The sequence below is a fragment of the Sciurus vulgaris genome, assembly GCF_902686455.1.
Source record: "Sciurus vulgaris genome assembly, chromosome: 1".
NCBI classification, from domain to species: Eukaryota; Metazoa; Chordata; class Mammalia; order Rodentia; family Sciuridae; genus Sciurus; species Sciurus vulgaris.
The window spans coordinates 52,389,268-52,407,528 of record NC_136461.1 but is presented as its reverse complement, the minus strand read 5'-3'; the positions used below and the strand labels follow the sequence as shown (position 1 = coordinate 52,407,528).

At 42.6% G+C, this 18,261-nt stretch overlaps 1 protein-coding gene across 2 annotated transcripts in view; it reads right to left on the bottom strand.

Moving 5' to 3' along the window:
- The window catches only part of ROR1 (receptor tyrosine kinase like orphan receptor 1), a 415,961-nt gene that overhangs the window by 300,588 nt on the left and 97,112 nt on the right, over positions 1-18,261 (bottom strand). The window lies entirely within an intron of this gene.

The following is an 18,261-nucleotide window of genomic DNA, read 5'->3' as shown; positions in this document are numbered from 1 at the left end:
TGTTTTAAAGAAAAATGGAAAAGCCCTGCCATATGTTGTCTGCTCTGATTTTTAAGTGTTTTCCTCTCTCTAACATTGAGAAGGTCCTCCCACCAGCTCCCTTCACCTGGTCTGACATTCCATGCCAAAAGCAAGAGTTTATGATGTTAGCAATTTTACAGTGGTACCAAAACTGCTTTGTGCAAACCCATATGCAAATGACAAGATAAGAACTTCACAAAGTCCCAGCAAGCAGAAGAAGGTATCTGTACAGACAGCAAAGCTTCCTTTCCTCCATGATATCAAATTCACACACAACTTAGGCTTCCTGACGCCAACATAACCCCTCTCCACAGCGCAGGTTTGAATTCACGACTACATCTTGACCAAACGGCCACAGCACACTCAAAAAGAACTTTGTTTTAAGGCTTCAAAGAATTCAGACTGATGCCAGGCACTGAGCAAACACTGAACCTTCCTGAACCTCGGTTACCTCATCTATAGAATGGGCACATTAATGTTACCTTTGAAAAACTGCTTCGAAGTCCTGTGTGAAAGCACTCAGCAAAGTGTATGGTATTTTATAAATGTGCAAATTTAATGGAGAAAATGTTAAAGGCACAAAAGGAAACAAAAGGCAAATGATGCTGTTGTGTAGGTGGCAAGACCGGGTCTGTGACTGGGGGCTGCTGGCCGGCGTCAGAGCAGGGTAGACCCAAGACTGCAGAGCAGCTACCGTCAACGGAATCATGCAGGCACTCCTGAATGTGGATCTTGTGGAGAGACTCTGAGTCAGGAGCTAAAGAGACTGATTAGGGAGGCAAAATAAACACGTGGTCGGGGCCCCCTGAGGCCACCTGGCCCCACCTCCAGATCTGAAGGACTGTGTGTAGCTGCGCGAAACAAGCTGACCTTAGAAAGCGTGTGCGTGAAGGAGCAAGTCGTGTGTGACTGAGTGCTCTGCCCCTCCTGGTGCTTCTTGGTGGGTGGCAGGTACTTTATGTACCGTTTCCTTAGAGAAGCACAAACTTTCCGGGAGATTTATTAACTTCATTTCCCCATTAGACGACTGGGAGATATTTGCATCCTCTATTAGGGTGGGCAGATCATAAAGTCGCAGAGTTAGGCAGAGGGAGCAGGAAGGGATGAAGCCAAAGAGCGAGACCTCTCCGGCACCTCCGGGGAGGGGACACCTTCCCTCTGCCAAGCATGGGGCCCCCAAACCCACTGTCTACCACCTCCTGCCTTCTCTTCCTCTGCCTCTCCCTCCCTTTCTTTTCTTTCTCCCTCTAGCTTTTTCTGTCTCCCACCCCTCTCCATCCTGGTTCACTTTCCTTTCCTCCCTGTCCTTCCCATTTTTCCTGTTCATTCCCTATCTTTTCTTTTTCTTTTTTTCCCCCTTTCTTCCTTCTTTACTTTTTCTTTCTTGCTTTTTAAATCTTCTCTTCCTTTCTTCTCTCTCTCTTTTTTTTTTCCTTTCACTGTTTTTTCTCTTTTTTGCAGTTCTGGGGATTGAACCCAGAGGCAGTCTACCTACTAAGCTACATCACCAGCCCTTTTTTTATATTTTATTTTGAGACAGGGTCTCACCAAGTTGCTGAGGCTGGTCTCAAACTTGCAATCCTCCTGCCTCAGCCTCCTGAGTTGCTGGACTTATAGGAACATGACACATTCAGCTTCTTTCACCTTTTAAAAAAATAATGTGTTTATTGAATTCTGACTATATTGGTTGGCACCTGGTGTCTTTATTGTAGCAACTGGGTTCTTCTTTTTCCTTTACTTTTTCCATTTTTTTTTTTTAAATTCTTCAACAAAAAATTTAAGTGTCTATTATGATACCAGGTACTTCACAGAAAAACTGTTTATTCATTTCATTTCAGAAAAGATTTATTGAACTACTGTTCTATGCGGGATACTGAACTGAAGAAGATACAGCTTTTGACCTAAAGAGCTCACAGGCAATGGGAGACGCACCTATGAACAGAAAACAAATGGCTGCTTTGCATGCATGGCAGAGATGGCTGCTGCCTATGGTTAGGGCATCCCTTCCTTTAAGGAACAGAGTTACACAGGAAGTGGCCGGCAAGGATCATCATTTCCTGCCCCAGCTGCACCAGCTGTCTAAAGGTAACCAAGTGAGCTCTAGCCAAAAATATTCTCCATATAACCATCCTCATTCTCCCTCCCCGCACCCCATCTTCTGGTTAGAGCTAGACAGCAAGTTAAGGTAAACCCAGAAGGCACACGTTGAGGATTGCAGGACTTCACTGATTAGTCTGGGCACCTGAATACCAACAGTCCCCCAGCCTGCTCAGAATTGGGTTTTACATGAGCAAGAAATGCACTTTAACTGAATTCAGCCGTCGAATTACTGAAAATTTTCGGTCATGACAAGTTAGTTTTATTTAATTAATACAAGGTGACAGTTCATTTGACAAATCTTAAGGGGTTGCATGTGCCAGAAACTGTTCTGGGGATATATAAGTAAACAAGAGAAAGAGATCTCCAACCTCCTGGAGCTGATATTCTCCTATTGGATACCTAGCACCACGGGTGTTGGAACAAACATTCGTTGAGGGTAGAGTTGAAAGACTCCATGAACTTACATGATGGAGGTACAAAGAGTAGAGGAAATAAGAAAAGGGAAATCAGAGTAAATAAGTAAATAATGTTGTCAAGTAGTCTAGAATCAGAACACTTTCAGAACAAGGCCTCAATGAATGGAAAAACCTTGCCCTCAGTTTACCAGTACACTCAATATAAACTCTGCCTTCTGCCCCCAGCCCAGACAGGGAATTGTCATTGTCAAGGCATCCCAGGCCTGCACAATGTCAAGCATCTCAGAGATGCTTAGTAAGTGTTGAATAACACACAGTCTTATGCTTTAAAATGTAGATGCCTTATGCATATCCTTTAATCAAAGGCTACATTTTTTAAAATGGTATAAAATTAATTAAAAATCTTGAAACTTACTGGAGAAAGCAGGTCTACCCCAGGGAAGGGCTGACCACATCAGAGGTGAGGATGTGAAAGGGCCAAAGGGTAGTACCAACAGAGGATGCAAGACAGGACAAATTCTAAGAGCTGAAGTAGCTTAGGAAAATTTTACAGAAAATACTGTTAATAACTGCTCAAATCTTTATGACCTTGTAGAGTTGACAAAGCATTCCCACACCTATTACTTCATTTGACACATTTAATAGCTCTCTAGGGTAGTTATTATTAACCTCGAGGATATTAAGGGATTTACCCAAGCTCAACAGCTAATGATTAATAGAGAGTCAGAACTCGAACTCCGGTCCATTTTTTCTGTATCTGGAATAAGTTGAGATGAAGGGGCTTTGCAGGGAGCAGCCCTGCTAGGGCAGGGGGTGAAATGTGTTCACATGCCTCTCAGCATGTTCAGGGACCAACTCCCCTCTCTTGGCAAGAAATTTCAGGTTGTCTCATAAAGGAACCATGACTGGTCAGTGTTTCCCCACATCCTGTTCTGGTGCTTTCTTAGCAATCCCATCTTACCCTGATCACACGATTAGGAAACAGAATCCAGTCTCTTGATTAGATGAGGAAAGAACACGCCCATTCAACCAATCTGAAATGAGGGGAAGGAGACAGAGCATTCTTCAGTGACTACCAAGTGTTAAGGAACTCTTTCAGAGTAAAGGAAGGAAGAAGTCTACTCTCAAAGAAGTCCCAGCAGCTTAGAGTTCAAGCTGAAGAACTAAAATTAAGGAACACAGAAGGGTTCATTTGTCCTATTTCCAGCAATGCCACCACAATGTGAGCGAAGACCCAGTGACCCAGGCACCAATCATTTAAATACCCCACCTGCTATCCAAAGAGCCATCAAACCATTGCAGAAAGCTGTTATTATTTGTTTGTTTCTTTTAACAATATGGTAGATGTCACCAAGCAAATGAAATGCAATGTGAAACCTGCTATATAATAATAGGATTGTCTAGGAATGGAAGAATCAGGGTAAGTGGTCGCTTATCGAGGACTCTGTGGATTCATCAAGGAGGAGGTTAAATACCACAACCTCTATCTAGTCCATCTGCTGACCTGTAAGCAGTCTGAACAGGTAGCATCCAGAACTTGGAGGAGTCACAGTTTGAAACTCACAGATGCCATTTCCTGAGCTAAAGCTGTACCTCGTACCAGACAAAATCAAAATGGTAATGCAAAAGAGCAAAAAAATCATAGCACATCTAGAAACAAGATGAAAAGAAGAATTCTAAAAATTTCCAACAATTTTCAAAAGTGGAACAAGTCTATTTATCAACTCCTAAAGGCTTAAGGCCAGTGATTTCAACTCTCTGAACCTTGGTTCCCTGATAGCAAAATGAGAGGGAGAAGAGATCAAAAAGCTCCTCAAAATTCACTATCAGTTCAAAGAGTTCCTGGCTCAGCTGCTTCAAGAAAGCCTAACGATACTAGGTACCTAATCGAGATTTCTGTATCTAGGAAAACTAACATGCCAAAACCTCATCCTGACTCCATCCTTCCTCAACTCTGAACTCCAACTTGGTCTAACCTTCTCTTTCTAAGGTCTAACCATCTTCTTAATGAAACCGAGATTCGTGGTTCATTTGCTTAAGACTGTAAGCCTGGAGCCAAAGTCTAGCCAACTAGAAGGCAAAGTATATCTGACTGCCCAACAGAGGCGGTGGAGAAAAATGTGGATAACTTATTTATGTTTCTGAATCTGATTAACAGTCTTGTGTTCAAAGAAAAACAGGAACATATTACAGGAATTCAACACTCATTAATTCTGGCCAAACATCATCATTGGCCAACTTTCATGCAGCTGGATGCCAACTCTATCTTGATAGATGAGATTTTATCTAAATGGCTTGATAATGCTTCCCAAGCTCTGGTCAAACCACATACAAAGCATGTAATCATGCCATAAGACTCTGTCTGTTAGATGTCCTTCAAATATGTTTTATAAAGGGCATTCAAGTTTGCATAAATAATGTGACCTAAAAGTTCCTGTCATTCACATCTAAGAGTTTTCTTGACTGAAGGAAAGCAAGTACGCTAGAATTCCCCGAATTCCCACCAAAGATTTAAAGCGCCTTAGTCTGCTCAGGAAAATGAAGAAAGTGTATTTAAGATGTATTGCTCTTGCAGAAGAAAGGGTTTGGGCCTTCTGGTCAAGGAGATTCCAACCTAATAGCCCAAATGATCTACAAATTGTAGAGTATTTGTAACTACCACTTCCATTTTCCCATTTGCTAACTCAATCCAGTGCCCTGAAGGAAGGATTAAGCAGAGTCGTGGTTTCTGTGTATAAATAATAAAGAATCATATCTATTTTTTGATTCTTCTTTCTTATATTTTTCTTACTCACCTAGTCCAAAAATCTTTCTGATATAGAAGTCCCATCCTATACAGTGATTGAAATAACCATCAGGGTCACAAAAATCAATTGCACAGATTATAAAGTGTATGAAATATATGAAGGATATGGGAGGACACAGGTAAATAATTGAATGAATGAAAGAAAGGGGTTGCTGCAGAGAGCAACACAGTGACATCTACCATTATCATTAAATTGCTTTCATGTATAAACTTTTAGAATACATTTTTTTACCCACTTTGGGTAGCCCCACCCAGAGATTACAACTCCTTTTTGATGCCATTAACTAATAGAAAGTCTGCTACTTCCTTTATTTGCAGAAACACTGAAGCTTGTAAGTCTAACAAAAATGACCAGCCCCTCCCCACCAAAAGTTCATATTCAGTCAGAAAAAAAAAAAAAAAAAAAAAATCAACAAAAACGCTTTTTATGTAGACATTGTGGAAAACACACTTGAAATAAAATTAAAAATCAGCCCCTTTTCTGTTCACCTTGTATGAAAGCAATCATAAACAAACAAGTGATAACTGTCTAAGATAAATGTAATCCTCTGTCCCACCCCACCCGTTTTTAGCCAGCCTCTCTTATGGGCCCTTCCAGGAGTCGGGCTGTGTCAGGGTTACTGCTCCTCTCCCACGTGGGAAGCAGAGCTGGAGAAGTAGAGACCAGAGCCGGGAGCTCTGAACAGCAAGCCTCTGAAATCACTTTGGTAGCAGGAAGTACCACACAAGCCTGAGGTTTCACGCCTCACTGCCCTCTCAGTACAAAACCCTCACAGCAACACTGCGCCCAGAAGATGTTTACTGCCTAAACACACAGCCGATCGCCCCTCAAGAAAACATTCTTCCCACTGTAGACTGTCCACCACTGTGGAGGCAGCAAAGCCATTCCCAGTGTGGCTGATGCCATAGAAAGGTGTCCATCTTTAAATATGCTCTAATGCTTTTTGGGGTCTGCTGTCAGTTGGTCCTTGACAAAGGAACCTGATGCGCCCTCTGAAGGGCCAGGTGAAGGGGCAGGGGGCTGTGCCTTGGTAAACCAGGCTGGCCAAAACCCTAGTCTTTTCAACTGTAGCCCTGGTCTCCTGTCATCCCCGACACCCTTCCCTGTACTATTTTTAGAAATCATAGGCTAATAGCTACTACATGCAGATTGTCACTATTATTATATTTTAAAGTACTTATAAGAGTAAATAATGGTACTGATCTTTGTTCAGATCATACTTCAGAAACCACACTCAGCTTCTTTCTTTTGCTTAAAGACTCATTTGACCCCTGGGTCAGATAGAAACCATAATGCAATCAATTGGTCACAGAGCATTTCTTGCTGAACTGTAACTTGTGACTGCTACAAGGCTCAAGGATCCTCAGGGAATCAGCATCTGCAAGGTTTGCCTTAAAAATGTAGTTTGATAGGAGATGCCTGGCCCATGGTGAACCCATGTGACACGTCATTGATATGTTCCCAAGGGTCAGGATGAACACAAAACAGAAAATGTGGTTTTGAAATGTTAGTAGTCACAACAATGGCAATAATAATGAATATTGCCTCTCTTTTTTTTCCCCCTTCTTTGTCCTGAACTGTATCTTTTAGATAAACAGCACATTTATAATTGCAAAAGTTCTAGAAATATAAAGCATTCTGGTTCCCGCGACTGGAAGGTAGAGACAACCTTCAATCAGCTAGAGCCCTGACAACATGTCGCCACTGCCTTTGCAAAGGCTTCCTCCACCACCCTCCCAGCCTTCCATTTCCCCGTCCTTGCTGCTTCTTTTGTTTAGCAAACTCCCCCTCTTCCTTCTAGACTCAGTTCTGGCACTACCGCCTCTGGGAAATCTTCCAGCACCCCCTATCTAGAGTGAAGCGGTCCTTCCTCTATGACTTCTAGGAAATCAGAAGCCATCTTGGGCTCTAACCATCTTGCTCTTCATTGCACCTCCCATGGACTGTGAACTCCCTGAAGGCAGGAAGTCAATTTTCTTTGTCTTTGTATCCCCAATATTGATTGTGGAATTTTATACCTATTACTTCTAGCACAGCACAGGTATAAAATAAAGGATGAATGAATGAGTAAAATGAACTATAAATTCCCTTAACCCAAGTAGGACAAATTGGCAAATTAATAATAAAAAATAGGAAGGTGACATTTTCTTGTCTCTGTAAACTATTCCAAGATCTCCAAAGAAAAGTAGCTTTAGATGTATGTGTAACTTTTATTATTTGCTTGGTATGGACATTAAAAAGTAGATAAATGTTTACATTTTTAATGGACCAGCTACAGACCATATAATCTCCCTGAATTCTTTCCCTAAAATGAAATTCCCTTAAGTAGGTCATGACAGGAAGATTTATCTCAGTGGTCAGGTCCTCATGCAGTAGAGGCAACTATAAAAATGTCCTTTTCTGACTGTGGTAAGCCAGGGTGGCTTGGGATGATCTGGGAAAACACTGTCTACACACAAACTACCCTGAATCTCAAACATAATCAGAATTTTGCCAAATTTACTATTATCCTTCATGGATCTCAAAATATTTATGAGGTCTAATTTTACATTTATCCCGGAAGAGAAAAGCAAAATCCTCCTTTCAGGGTAGTTTCATTCAAACAGAAGTGGAATACTACTTGTGTCCTCTAACATAAAAAACAATTAGAAATCACCAACAGAGTGATACAGAAAGAGGTAAGTAAAAGTCCTTTAGATAGCAAACTCCCATAATATATCTTGAATAAACTGAGTTTCCAACTCTCAGGTATATGCCCAGCTCTTTGGGGACATGTTGACTACAGAAGAGTTAGGTATGTAGGAGCAAGTTGTAATTTGGGGCACACTCAGACTCACAAGGATTCTCCAAACCAGATCTACGTGTGCGTTGTTCTTCCTTCATGATTCCCTGCATTGGGCATTCATTTTGAAAGCCCAGAGATAGTGGAGTTCACCAGATCTGTGTTCAAATCAGAATCTACTCATTTCCTAGATTTATGACATTGGGAATTTTCTGAACCTCTCTGAGCATCCATTTCTCATTTGCAAAACAGGGCTACTGATGCCTGGGACAGCCAGCCTTCAAGGTGGCCCCAAGGTTCCCTACCTCTTGCTCTTCACACCCTTCCATGGTCCACACCACATGTAACCACTTTCCAGGGTCGGCCTGTCTGACCAATAGCTTGCAGCAAAGTGATGGTATGTCATTTCTGAAACTAGCTTACAAAAAATTCCTGCTTCCATCTTGGGCTTGTACTGTCTGTCCCCCGTCACTCTCTGGGGAAGAAGCCAGGATGTCAGCAATCCTATGGAATGCTCATGCATCAAGGGACTGATGCCTCCTGCCAAGAGCCACTGAGTGAGCCTGAAAACAGAACTCCCAGCCCCAGGTCAGCCTTCAAAGACAGCAGACTTATCCAACAGCTTGACTGTAGTCTCATGGGCCACCTGGCTGACCTGCTCACAGAAACTGCAAAATACTAAACGTTTGTTATTTCAACCTGCTAAATTTGGGGACTATTTGTTACAAAGCAACAAATAACTAAAATTATGCCTGTTAGGCAGAATGATAAGAAAGATTAGAAATACAGTAATATAGGGGTTGGGGAGAAAGCTCAGCTGGTAGAGTGCTTGCCTTGCAAGCATGAGACCCTGGGTTCGAGATCCCCAGCACTGCCAAAAAAAAAAAAAAAAGAAAAGAAAAGAAAGGAAAAGAAATACAGTAATATATGCCAAATACCAAGCATTTGCATGGTGTGTGTTCCATGTGGACACCCACATGGAACTATAAAAATTAAAATTAGATTACTAATAACTTCTGTATTCTCAATACTTTATTATCATAAATAAAATATTATTAATATAAATGATTAAACAATGTTTTTCTGTGGGACAGAAAATAATAGAGGAGTCACCAATCTTAATGTCAGATTTTTATTCGTGTTTCCTATTGTTAGCACAAGACTTAATTGTCTTGATACCTGTAATTCTAATTTGCAGATGCCCACCAATATCAAGTTTCCAGAGGAACTCTACCTTTTTCAATGTTGATATTTAAAAGGTAATGAAAAAGAAGAGGAGAGGAAGGGTGTATCCTCTAGTAGATAAGTCAGCCTTTAAAAAAAAAAAAAAAACTCTGCTTAGCTGTTAACAAGAGTCCATTGCACATAAGCCTGCTCTGGGTTAAAGCTCTGGGTACAGAATTTCCCAGCTTTAAATCAGGACTGATGGCTGTGGCTCTAAGCAAGTTGCTTCATCTATTGGAACATTAGTTTCACTCCATATAAAATAGAAAAAAAAAAAAAAAAGCACATATCTTAGGATGTCATAAGATAATGATGTGTTTATAAAAGTGAAGTGAAGTGGCCAATAAATGTGTGCAATTATGGTCAGCATTTCCTGCTCTGTGCCACAAAGTATTTACACTCATTTCAGAGATGCGGTCACAGAGGCCCGTCGTGTTGAAGATTTGCTCAGGATAAGGGGGAAAGCTGCTTCCAGCTCCAGTCTTCTGATTTGTTAAAGCACAGTTCTGAATGAAATGTAAGCCTCTTGCCGTGAATACATATTTTTTTTTAAATTACCTTCTGTATAATCTATGGATAAAAAATCAGAAAATGATTACCTCTGGCTGGAGGTATGGGGCAGGACTGACTGGAAGGGGGCTTGAGGAAACTTTCTGGAATGAAAGAAATGTCCTATAATTTGCTTTAGGTAGTAATTCCATGAGTTGACATATTGTTAAAACTGATGTAAACACTTATAACTCATGTATGATAATTAAAAATAATAAATGTAAACAGAAACAACAAAAAAAATCCCGATGTATCCACAAAAAGCGTTGGCCCCCTGTCAGGACTTAGGGCCCACCCTCCGCTTCCTCCCTAGGTATATTCTTCAGTAGAGAAAGGATAGCAACTTAGAGAAACAGACAGGGTCTACCATCTACCCAAATCACCCCCAAATCCAAAACAAAACAGGAAACAACTGGGCAACAGAAGTGAGCTCTTTCATGGGCCTAGACAACCTACTCTCTTTCTCTCAGAGGTGGTCTGTGCCCACCCTCCGGGGACATGTTTGAGTTGTCCACATGGGCAGTTGCCCGGCTGCCCAGGTGGAAACAGAAGGCCTCAGTCTCCTGGACTGTCCATCCAGCACCTTGAGCAAACAGGAAATTCATCTGGAAGGAGGAGAGCGTACGGAAGGGTCAGGATCCTACCAGCCTTCTTTATATGGAGCAGAAAAACATCACATATCCAGATTAACTGCAATGAATCAAAGTCGTGCGACTTCAGCTCCCATTCCTACCCCATCTGCCTGGAGGTGAATCAGGGTGAGCTGTGAGCTGTGTTTGGCAGTGGGGGTGGGGGAGACCTGTGTGGAGGTAGGGGTGGGAGTGATGGTGGAACACAGAGAGCTTTCCTAATTTTTAAAATAAAGGTCTTTTTTTGGAGAAGAGAGAAATAAAAGCCCTAGCAGGAAAACATTTCCTTTTTCTACATCTACAGGAAAATAGAGGAGCAGCTGGTCTCCAACATTCTGAAGGAGGCGGTCCAGGGACCTTGGCAGCACTGATTGGTGAGCAGCCTGAACGGAGGGTGAGGCTGGGTGGCCAGCTAGGTTTGCTCACTAGCTACATGACTCACGCTTGTCAAATCCTTGCCTCAGCAGAATTATAAATGACTATGTGCCACAGCCCTTCTCAGATCCCTGGCAAGTAATGAAAACAATGCATTACAATCCGCAATGCCAAGGGCAAAAGCACGAATGTTCAAGTTAAAAGGGGCCTGCAGAATTAGCCACTGCAACTGCCATTTTTCCAGAAGAGAATGCAGCCCTTCAGGAAACGGTCCTTCTGACCCACACAGGAGTTCTCACCCACAGCAATCAAATCCTCTCGGCTGCAGTAACTCTATATTCAAGGGCATCTCTGGGCATCGATTCCTAGGCAGCATACAAATAAGTTAGAGGTGCTAAAGAGACCGGGAGAGAAAACTGGAACCAGATGACAACATCCCAATATGCTCCTCTCCCTCCTCTTTCCCTGACACCCAGACGGCACCTCTCCAGGGCACAGGCATTGTGGGCACACCTGTCCCTAATTTCCCTCCTTTCAAAGTGCAAAATGGGGGCACAAAGATGACTCGGCAGGGAAGCCGAAGAGCCTGGGTTCAAATGAGACCGACTGGTCCAGAGCCCAGTCCCTCGGCCATCATGCTGGACCACCTTTCCAGACTGCCTTGGTATCTTTTCTGAAAGAAAAGAAAAGGAAAAGAAGAAGAAGAAAGAAGAAGAAGGAGGAGGAGGAGGAGGAGGAAGAGGAGGAGGAGGAGGAAGAGGAGGAGGAGGAGGAGAAGAAGAAAGAAGAGGGAAAAGAAGAGAAAGGAAAGGAGAAAAGAAGGAAGGAAGAGAGGAAGAAAGAAAAAGGGAAAGAGAGGGAAAAGAAAGGGAAAGAAGAAAAGCAGGTCTCCTCTACATTCTCGAAGCATCCATTCTTACCTCTATTTGCTAGCACTTTCCACACTGAGTCAAAATTGTATAAATGCTTTTTTTCTTCCTAAGAATTGTTTTCAAAGACATTTCTGTCTCATTTGAATAAACAAATGAATGAATATGTCCATTTCAAAGGGGGCAATGTGGAACCTAAGAGAGAATAAAGATCCCTGGATTGTGAATTAAGAGGTCAAGGTCTCAGGGGCTGGAGAGATAGCTCAGTTGGTAGAGTGCTTGCCTTGCAAGCACAAGGCCCTGGATTCGATCCCCAGTACCGACCCCCCCCCCCCGCAAAAAAAAAAAAAGAGGTCAAGGTCTCAGTTCTGTCACCATCTGACATGCTACTTCATCTTTCTGGTCCTCAGTTGGTTTCCTCATTGCTAAATAAATGAGTAGGGCTTGATGATCTCTCAGTTCACCAACAGTATCTTAGGAGTATCTTAGGTCTGTGGCTCTTGGGCAAGGCACTTGAGACAAGTTTGTCTTTGTGTGTTCCTCACAAGACATCCAGAGTAGCAGACTCCACCAGTCGGACCTTATAAAGTCACAGGGACAGCAGGCTGGAACACTGACTGGGAAGGGGTGAGGTGGAAGAGTTACAAGCAGGCCTGGGGCACCCCCCTGGTGTAGCAAGCACCAGAAAGGGCCATTCGAGCGATACAAAGAGTCCAACTGTTTTCTGGGGGTGGCTGGCCATCAGTGCGAAAAGAATGAGACCAGCCACTCTGTCTGCAGCAGAGCCACAGAAACGCCTGCGAATCAGGAAGGGATTACTGCACTTGAGCAGAAGCTCTGATGTTGCTTTCTCTGAAGCTTTCACCCTGCTATCATTACCCACTGAAGCGTTCTTGGCAATGGAAACAGGTGATTAACGGGCAGGTTTGGGAAGAAACCGGGAGCAGGAGCTGGACCAGGCCTCTTGCTCTCTCCCCCTGCCCCTCCCCAGAGAGCTGTCACAGGAACAGTGCATCTGCATGAACCATCTCAGCCAGGATGGCTGCTGAGCCCTCTGGAAGAAGATTCCTGCTAGGGGTGGGGAAGGAGCCTCATGCCGGTGGGAACCTGGTTCATTCAGCAACAACAAGAACCTGGCATAAGAGATCAGACTCAGATCTGAAGTTGGCAGAACATCTGACGGGGTGTTGGCGGCCAGAGACAACACCACAGGCTGCGTCGAGTCACAAATGGCAGAGGATGCCAATCAGCAAAAGGATTGCTTGTGTTTTCTGGCCTTTTCTGAGGCCAGCTCATTTCACCCAGTCATAACACAGGTTATAACAGAAGCTCAGACCTGGGAAAGGAAGCTTTTAGGTCTGAAGCTCCAGGTTATAGGTATTTATGTTGGAAAGTGCTTTCCTTTCTGGGCAAATATTTTAGATAGTGTCTTTGAGTGAGAGGCTCAGAAAGCAGGGAAAGGAAGAGTTTTGCTTTGTTTTGTTTTTTTAAAGATAGTGGGGACTCCAAGAATGGAACCGGGAAGGTTCAGATGACAGACAGTTTCCCCCATCCTCACAGCAAGCAGAGACCTGGCCTAACAAGAAGTCAACTCGAGCAAGAGACTCAGCTTAAATGCTGAGCTCAAATGTATGGATGTTCATTTGTGGCTTCAGCAAACAAAGTACAGTGTTAGAATTTCTCCCCCCACCCCCCTCTCTCTCCAATCTTGGAGTTGGAAGGGCCTTTGGGCCCAAACCCCTAGCTATCAGTCCTTTCTGCTACATCTTCAACAAGTGTTATCCCCTTCTCAGCCTCACCACCTCTGGGACAGGAAACGCTAGGCGCCCCTTCCCCATGGCACAAGCCCTTATCAGTGGAGACTTCGCCCACAAACTGAGCTGAAATTTGCTTTTCAGAAGATGTTCCCATTTTTCTTCACACAACATACACCTGATATTTAGACTATCTTCAAAATATTTGAAAACAATTCTCATGTTCTCTCTTTCCAGGCTTAGCAACCCCAAAATCATTAACCAAAATACCTTGATACCTATGTTTCTCTGGACACATGCCAGCTAATGTTTACCTCATTATTTCAGTGATCTGACCATGACAAAAGTGGACAGGATTTCCATGACTCCTTTGGACTCTCTGCCCATCCTTCTGTGTGGCCACAACACACTGTGGATTGGTAAAGTCTGCAACCAAAATCTGACCCTTTTCACACATATTATTGCCAGGGCAAGCATTCTTTCATACCACTCTTGTACAATTGGTTGGTTGGGCACCAAAGTACAGAAAGTCACAATCTTCCCTAGTAAGTATCCTCCATTTGGAATCCTTCAGGCCGTCTGAAACATCTGGTTTCAAATTAAGTCTGGTTTGCCAACCTTTCAAACACTGTGTCTTCTACTCTGATCACCATGTATGTCATCTTGGTCTACCCAAGTCATGGCTTAAAGATTGGACAGAATAGGCCAGAGGCCAGAACTCTTAAGGGTTGCCCCTCTAGCACATTAATGCCCACACTAATGTTTTACAGAAATTAGTATTGTTTGTGTTGTAACCTTCAGAACTTGAATATCCAAATGCCTCTGTGTGCCCTGAACTTTGCAAAGTTGGCTCTCCTTCCTGGCCCACCACTGCTGTCCTTGGCCTCCGGGTTCTAACTTCACTTCCCTTGCCTGCTCTTTTCCTACTTCCCAGGGAACTCCTTCTAATGCTTCAGGTCTCAGCTCAAGGTCCATCATTCTCTGCTCCACAGGCAGAATCAAGTGTTCCCTGAGCATCTTGTATGACCCTCGACTACATTACCCACCGTCCTAAGCTTCAACAGCATGCCTGTCTCCCTGAAAACCAGGAACAGGCTATACAGCTGCCATATTCTCTCTCCTACCTTCATGGAAGATGGTACTCAGCAATCTCTGCATCCCACTGGAAGCCCTGGAATCCTTTCCAACCCAATCTTCCCAGGCAGTCATTACTAATTAATTGATTGCATCTGTCCCTCAAGTTGAAACCCCCTACACTGTTTTAGATTTCCTTAAGGGCACTCACTGCATTCACCTGTGTACTGCTAGTGTTTCAGATAAAATTAACTTGAGAAACATCTGTTGAATGAATAAAGAGATGGCTTGCACAAAATGGAATTTCCCCATGTATACATAGAATCTCTATACACAAAATAATTCTGGTAGGGACAAGAGGTGACCATTTGCATTAACTGTGATTAACATTAGAGAACAATAATTGATCACGACTTAAAAAGAGCCTCTTTCCGATTCTGAGCAGAGTACCCTGAAAAGATTGACAGGATTGGTCCTGGCATCCCTAGTTTTCATTCAATACAATTACATTCAGGGCCTTAGGAACCTGCAGCCAATTTGACTGTCTTCCAAGATTTGTGCATTTTAAATACCTATTAGCTAATAGTAATTGTAAAAGTCTGAATTCCAGGGTTGAAAATGGGTCGTCCAAAGTTTTATCTATAAGACATTTGCATTATTGGGCTGGGGTTGTGGCTCAGTGGTAGGGCACTTGCCTAGCACCTCTGAGGCACTGGGTTCAATCCCCAGCACCACATAAAAATAAAAAAAAAAATAAAATAAAATATAGGTATTATATTTATCTACAGCTAAAAAAAATTTTTTTAAAAGAAATCTGCATTATGAAGATTACTTCCCCATGGGACACACTTCACAGAGGCCACCTGAACCAAAAAGAAAAATGCTTGAAGAGACTCATTTATTATCACACTGCAGTATTGTTAAAGATTGCCCCAGGGATGAGTCCAGGAGCAGCTTTGCTGATGGGAAGGTAGAATGAGAGCAAGCAGCATCACTGACTATTACATTTTAATTAGCCTTTGTTTGTGTATGGAAAGGGTAAGTCTTAAACTTAATCTAATCTCCAGTATTACCCTTGCAAAGTCACAGTGTGCACAGAACTTGCCAATGAAGAGGATAAGAAAGTTAAAATAGAAAAATCTTCATTTCCACATGTAACTTTCAAAGACAAAGAATTCATAGTACTATATCCAAACAGCATTGTGGGGCTTTGTGAAGGTGCTTTAAAAATTGGAAGTGGTTAGTAGTACTTGGCCAGAGGTAAGTGATCAAAACATGTTTGATGGATAAATGGGTGGATGGATGCATATGCAACTTTATCTATGGAGCAACTGGAATACCAGATGTCCTATCTCTACTCCATTTCTTCAAAACCAAAAAGAACCTGGCATCATCAACAAGAGAGTCATTACCTCAAACACAGTTCAAATTAGTAAGCTTACCAGATTTCAATTCTTTTACAGGCAAAGTATCTTTTAAAGAAATAATTTAAGGGAGCATAAAGGAAGACTTCGGGTTCAGCCATCAAGGCCGATTCTGTCCCTGACAGGCCGAGCATGGCCTCCACAGCAGTGCTGAAGGAACATACGCTGTGGTCCTCGCCACTCCTGTGAAGCCTGGAGATTGCCCCAGCTGGAAACCTTTCACCCCTTCAGCTTCTAAACGTGCCATCCCCAGCCTCACACTGGAAGATGCATCTTGAGAAGAATATTTGGGCTATTAGACATTCTAGATTTTGTTCTAAGGACTCTAAACTTCCCATGCTTATTAATCTCTTGGCATCATTTCACAGCAATACTACCTATCATAGCGAGCATTTATTTAAGCTCTTCCTTTGAAACAGGCCCTGTTCTCTGTGTTACATAAGCACCTTTGCCTTTCACTCTAGGAAGAACCCTGTGGTCATTACTGTCATTACCCTCACTTCACAGATGAGAAAGCAGACCTCTCTGTCACCTAGCTGAGATGTGGTAGACCCAGCAACCTGTCCCCCTAATGACCACACCCTCTACCAAATAAGCATGGTCCACACCATCTTCCTAAAGGTAAGAGGTGCATGCCCTCCAGCCCTTACTTGATAGACACCCCCACCCGTTACTAAGATAAATAAATAAATAAATAAACAAACAAACAAACAAAGTTTTTTCTACTTCCTGCTGGTTCTTCTTTCTCTCCCCAACCTATTTGTGAACACTTTCCCAGGTGTGATCTAAGGGAAGTTCTGAAATAATGTTTTCTTGGACAGAAAGCTTGAGAAACGGGATTAAACAGCTCCTCTCTACTCTAAGACTTCTCATGGTCTTCATGTGCTGATGTGCATTCTACTTCTTCGAGAGCAGGTCTGAACAGAATATGCAGGGTACTGTAAACTTACCCAACGAGAGAACCCTTTTATCATAGAATACCTTAAAGACCCACAGAACACACCAGAGAAAAGGTGCCAGAAAGTGGGGCAGGCCCCACGTCTGTGGCCTTAGCTCTCATTTCTCATTTCAGACCACAGACTATCTCCCTAGTTGTCTGAAGTTCTCCATAAATTATACATAGGTTTATATTTCCATCTTATCTCAACTCATTCCCACTCACAAACCCTGTCCCTTTGGCAAAACAAAAATAGAAAACATCATACATATTGGGAGAGAGAGAGGGATTTTTTTTCTTTTTTCTTCTTTATAAATTCATTTTATAATTCTCAGATCAACTTTGGTGTCAGGGAAAAGTCATCACTCCAGATAAACTTCCTTTCACTGTATACTAAGAAGCTTCCTTTCACTGTATACTCTGGACTGGGGGTTCGGCTCCATGGTAGAGCACATGCCTAGCATGGGCAAGGCTGTAGGTTCAATCCCCAGCACCTCAAAAAAATAAAGTACTCTGGGGTTCCTTTTATTGCCTTTTTTAATTACCAGGAGGTAATTTTATTTATACATATAAAAATAACTATATGTATATAATTTTTTAAAGAAATGGAAAATAGATAACACTTTACTCAAAGCTTGTGTTCCTGCTCAACGTAAGACCTAACTCATTCCCAAGGTCCTGTGGCTTCTATTTCTCCTTCCTCTGCTGGCTTATTTTATTTTAAATTAAACTGACTTTTCAGTGGCTGGGGATACAGTGTCACTCAGTGACAGAGTGCTTGCCTAGCATATGCAAAGCCTTCAGTTCAATTCTCAGCACTGCAAAATAATAATTAATAATAATAATAATAATAATTGCCCTTTCAATAATACATTGTTATCAAGCCTATTAATTAAGTTATTCAACAAATGAGTGTTAGAAACCAACACTGTGACCACCTTTAGGTACAGTGATGTCTCAACTGACCGTGTCTCCACCCTTGTGGAGACAACAGGGACATGGGGGGCTGACAAGACATAGCACGTGATACCTCCACAGTAACAAATTGTGCTTAATAGCAGTACAAGGAGAACGGAGACCATGAGAGCAGGCAGAGCAAGGATGCGGGTCGAGGAGGCTCCACCATCAGATGGTCTGTAAAAGTGGAAGGACTAAGGAGGAAAATGGCTAGGGCTGAGGAGCGAAACTCAGCAGAGGAAAGACCTACAGAGCCCACGTGCAAAGTTCAGTCCTCCACCGATGAGCAAATGGCAGCCATTAAAGAAGTTTAAACAAGAAAGGATCATGATCAGATTTCTGA